Source organism: Polyodon spathula, chromosome 13 (genome assembly GCF_017654505.1).
Source record: "Polyodon spathula isolate WHYD16114869_AA chromosome 13, ASM1765450v1, whole genome shotgun sequence".
Taxonomy (NCBI): domain Eukaryota; kingdom Metazoa; phylum Chordata; class Actinopteri; order Acipenseriformes; family Polyodontidae; genus Polyodon; species Polyodon spathula.
Genome location: NC_054546.1, coordinates 35,070,557 through 35,076,353, shown reverse-complemented (window position 1 = coordinate 35,076,353; position 5,797 = coordinate 35,070,557). Strand labels below are relative to the sequence as shown.

Genomic DNA, 5,797 nt, shown 5'->3' with positions numbered 1-5,797 from the left:
TACTAATACTCACAGCAGGGCCGTGCACCTCATGGCTCTTACTGCACATGTGGCTGAATGAGCTCCTCAATACAGCTTTTACATTAGGGAGGTGATGTGTCTTATTGTAGGGGGTTAGTGGTTTGAAAACACAGCGAGGACAATTGGTAGTCTTTAGTAGCAGCAGGTACAGCCAAAATGCCACTCAAATTCTGAAAAAACATGCAAAATCTCACAAAAAATACTGAAATCTTAATGCAATTAACTTATTTTAAGACTAGTATGGCTCTTTTTAGTCTAAAAGTTAATGTGATTCCTATTTTGCCACACCTGACCTTCGAAAATGGTGACACCCAAAGAAGTACTTATAGTACTGTGTTTCCACTGATTTTATTGTATTCTATATCTGCTGTTATCTGTAATGAGTTACTTTGGAACAACTGTAAGTCTCCCTGGATAAATAATAATAATAAATAATAATTATTACAGGGAGCACTCGGATAGCCGTTACCCAGATCAACGTCAGTCGGGTTTCACTGCCCTTGTATTACGAATAAAATCAATCCCCGCTTGCCAAATCAGTCTGTTTTTATTGTGCAGTTACACTGCTTCCTCTAGTTTCACCTGACGAAGTCTTTTGCTAAATTGCATCACCTTTTATGTTGTATCCAGTTCTGTGCATGGGTAACATTTGGATTTAATTTTGCTGTTTGGCCGTTAACAGGGAATTTTACATACTGCTACAATACTTACCAGATTTAAAAGTATGTACCGTATTACAGTTAACGTGTCGTCTCTTTTGGCGAGTGATATTTTCAGAATCATATCGCTCTGAATTAAAACACTTCTGTTAAATACAGTACCAACAAAACCAGTACAGTACATCTAAATGTAATCCTACTTATTTTAAAACAGTCCTTTCCGCTATGTATTTTTGATATTGTATCTTTTTGTGTTCCCTGAAAAACAGACACGAGTTAGAACGCGCCAAAATGAAATAATCAGATTAACCGTCACTGAAGTCTAAATTTTATAGTGTTGGATATGCGAGTGCTGACTGTAACATGACAGTATCTGAGCTCCCTCTGCTGGCAAAATGTGGAACAGAATACTTTGAAGTCAAACCAATCCCAACTTCTGGTGTTATTTCATTTACTTCAGTTGAACCAATTAATATCCTGTAGTTCTGTTGATTTTTATTAATAGTTTAATGCAGAAGTGGAAACAAAGGCACTGACACAATAATAAGGGTATGTTATTTGCGATTAAATGATCCTTTCCTACCAACCTTATTGAGGAAATTATCAACCTAACCATCAATCAAAAACAAACTCCAATGATTTTTGATTTTTTTTATAGAAAAACAAGCACATACATTAAACAGAGATCTAATTAATCTACATTACCAATTTTACATTAGAATGAAATTCTAATCAAACAGTGCTATTAAAAGGGAAGTAGAGTAACATTCTTAAATCTGACACAGTACTACATAAGTGTATTATTTATTTTGCAATATTATTTTGGATTTAGGTTTCCACTAAATCCTGTTTTAGACAGATTCAAATTTCAAAAAGGAAGTCAATGTTTGCCACAAGTAAAGGGAACCTATATACAAAATTATACAGTTTATGATGAAGCTCCACATTGAAAGCCTCATACATAGTACTGCTGTGTTCATAACAGACTTAACTGCTTTAATAAATTCCTGTGCCTGCTTAAGGTCAGTCACTGCCAAAACTGAATGAATATTTGCTTTCTGATATGTTCTTGGGGGTCGCTATGTTCTTGAAGTCCATTGCAGGTGTAAAGTCCTTAAGATCACCATTCCTCTAATCACCAGTAGGGGGAGGTGTTCTACAAGTCCTGGGAATTGCCAGTCTCCTTGTCAGGCTGCAGGTTGGTGCTCAGTTTGTGATTCAATGAGTCTGTGAGAAAGGTGTTAATTTCCATCAGCATGCGATTACCCAGCTAGAAATAAACACATTATTTAAATGTGTAATAATAACCCACAATAAAAAGTACATCTCATGAGCATAGGATCACGCAGCAAGCTTAAAGAGGAAGTAGTGTAGCTTCAAACATATTTTCTTACGTGGATGATGCCTGAGTGGTTCTTATTGCATATGCTCATATATTCCATTTTGTTTTTTGATAAGTGTATGTTACAGTGCTTTGACAAGGTGTTAAGGAGCTTCTCTTCAGTTATAGTTGCCTGCCATAGACATGTGTAGCATAGGAGGGCAGTTGTCTTACCATCACACGTGCTTCCTACTGACTGACGAAGCTGTCTGCAGACAGGCGCAGCTTGGCGATGCGAGTGTCCAGCGTGTCCTTCACCAGGGTTCTGATGTCATCAGCTTTTGGAATATTCTCAGAGGCGCTGGGAAGGGAAGGGACACTTTTACATTATGAACATTTAGTAGTCTTGTGTGAAAAAAAAAAAAAACACTCATACGGGTTGGTAAAGGATAATGGATATGTTTTATATATTGTTACAATTTGAGACAGGTAAAGACCACAATGGCAGTTTCATTCAGCCCATTTCTAAAATAAGAGCAGTAGTAACGGTCAGATGAGGTCTTTATACTTGCTGCATGGTAAATTAACGTATTTTATTGAAGCATGATGGGTTGACCGTTTTCAGTTTATTACTGTATTTGCTTCTGATCAACTGAGTGATTTAGTGGGGTGCGCATTCAAGAAAAATCATTTGGGCTGGTTGAAAAACACATCTAAGCTGATCAGAACAGCATAACATTCAAAAGTTAAACCACAACCACTGCAAGAGGCTGCACAATTATATACAAAAGAAACAAAGTTCTCCCAGTCACACCACTGGAAAACTGCTTCACTTACTGGTGTAGCAATAACTTAGTCAGCTCCATGTAGTACAGGATTGGGGATTGGAGTAAACGTTTCTTCTTTCCTCTCCTGCTCTCTGATCTCTTCTAGTTTTTCTAGAGAGTATTGCAGTAAACATGAAGACAAGTCTTGGCGAAAATGCTGTATTTGATCGTCGCTGATCTTTAAGCGATTTAAATACACTGGCTGAATTTGATGATCATCTTTGACATGCTGTGAAAATGTGGCAGACATGTTGGCTGTAAAGTCCAAAATCAACCTCCACAAATTCCCAACTCTGGTAACCGCTGTAACTTATATATCTAAAAACATCCCTGTCTATCTGCTTAACTGGGGTTCTCTTGATTTTTTGTAACATATTTTCACTTTGAGATCAACTGAAATGACAATGCAATTTAAGTCTGTTCTTACCACAATCCATCCACTAGGGGGGGAATAATTCTGCACTTCTGCTTCAGATTGATCGCCAGCCAGACCGTCACAGCCACAGGCAGCCCTGGGGCTCATGACCCCCTGTCAAGTAACAACACATAGGATCAGTGTCATGACAACTGAATGATTTATTTAGACTGAAAAAAACTAGCAACTTCATAATTTAATTACTTTTTGCTACACAGTCCTCCAGCACCTGCTTATAAAGCAATTACATTTTACAATAGGTATTTAAAGAAGTTGATAGTTATACGTGGTGCAGAAGTTAATCAACCCCTTCTTCACTGACTTACCCCAATTTAATATATTTATCGCGACTGAAATTCAGAACGGTGGTCACCACCATCCATCTCACATTATATTTATAAAAACAACTTCGCAGACACTGCATAGATATATAATAACCTGAAAATACGCCTGTACAGTTCCCGCGCCGACATTCAGAGTAAACTGGAAGTGAATGACGACAGGCATGTGACGATGCAGCTCAGCTCCTCCTATCCTGTCGTTTTTATTTTTATTTTTTTATTTTTTTTTAAGCAGCTCTAGTGACAGTTCTTTATGATTAATGCAAAATTACCCTCTTCTCTAGTTAAAACTACCTTAGTGCATTCTACCGCTAGAGTTTGGTCATATTGCATATTTGAATGCACATTTTCAGTACGCTATATATTTGTGCGAAGCTGGGGGTTCTGTTTTTAGGAACAGGATATGCTGTACAATACTGTATCTGTATTTAAAGACTGCACCTCATTGTGGCATAAACCTAAACTGCAGGCTGAGATAGGATTGAATGAAAATACGGGCTTGTAGTCAGCTCATTAAAATCGGCAATTCAATTATTTTTGCAATAGTGCTTTAAAATACAATTAGAATGATATACCACAGTGCCGCGTTATACTGTCACTGTATTACAAGTGCCCAACATACTCTATTATACACCAATATTGCAGTTTTACTGCAATATATATGATATATATATATATATATATATATATTATATATATATATAGATATATATATATAGCAATATATATATATATATAATAAATACTCTATGCACACGTACCTGTAGCATCTATCCGAATTAGGTATTGTACCAGATTCATGCTATCAATATGAGACGAAAAAGAGTGTATTACTCGTCATAACCATGTGATTTTGTGTTACAATATTCTGCAGCACTGTGTATCGAACTAATGAGATCCACCGGGGGTGTCTCTGTGTAAAACATGTATATTTCATTTAATATGTTAGTTTGTGGAAGAAAGAAGGCAAGTGAGGAGGCGTTTTATATTACTTTTGAAAAGACCACGACGGACAGAGCCCGTTAAACGAGGTGAATGCACCCTGTTTACTTGTTTATTATTCTGTGTAGTGGTTGTTTTTGAATTCCGCATTGTTAATGACAAATGATCGGCCGGCCATTAGTCAGGGTTGCTTCAGTAGGCTGTGCAGTGCAGGGTTTAGAATTAGCAGGTAAACGCACCCCATTAATAACAATACGAAACAATCCGAAGGTTATGTGCTGGTACTGTGTGTATGAGGGGTTTTAATTGTAGGTCATTTAATCTCTAATTATTAATTTCTAACTGTTCTCTAAAGCTCCATTCTTACTATCTTAATGTGTGACTTGCTAATTTAATGCCTTACTGTCTAAGTTATTTTAGTTGTTTATTTCTAATTGTCAAAAATTTTTTTTTTTCTTTCTAAATGACTAACTTACTACTGTTCTAACTAGCTTTACTGTCATTTGTTGTCTTGATTGTTTTTCTTGATGCATTCTTATGTCTTGTATTTATTACCCTCTTCTCTATAAGAGTGTCGCTCACAGACAGGTCCATGACACCCAGAACAACACAAAGGCACAACACTTGTGTTCTCTGCTTAAGGATATATTAAAAAAATAAATAAATAAATAAATAAATAAATAAACTGAGAAATAAACACCAGAGTTTTGGTTCAGGATTTTTTGTGTGTGTGTGTGTGTGTGTTGAAAATATTATCCAGTCTCTAGCTTTAGTTGGCATTTTACAAGGGTGCAAAGCAGCTCTCTGGCTGGATTAGTTGGTAGTGCTTTGGACTCTGAATTGTGGGTAGTTGGTTCAAGTTCTACATGAGGCACAAGTGTTAGTCCCTCATTTTCAAAAATACTGTCTAAACAACAATTTTCTGTGGGAGCTGGTGGCACAGTGGAATAATCCCATGGCTTTCTCTTAATGAAGACGGCAGTTTGAATCCAGCTTCGGGAGGTGAGTTCCTGAGGTAAGTAATGATGTTGGCTGTGTATCCACAGATGGAGCAGGAGAAAAAGACCTGTCCTGTGAGAGGATAGAAAGCGGGGTAGATTTTAGTGACAGGGTACCTCATAATGCACCAACAACAATTCTGGCAACATGTTTTCATTTTAGAAAAAATGATGTTTCATTCCTTATCAGCCATAGATGATTATAGTTTCTCATTGGGTCTGGACTACTCACATGACCCACCCACACTCATCCACATACACAGGAGAGAAGGT

At 37.0% G+C, this 5,797-nt stretch overlaps 1 pseudogene; it reads right to left on the bottom strand.

The window, feature by feature from the left end:
* Positions 1-1,353: 1,353 nt before the first annotated feature.
* Positions 1,354-4,385, bottom strand: LOC121325317 (annotated as a pseudogene).
* Between the last annotated feature and the right edge of the window lie 1,412 nt (positions 4,386-5,797).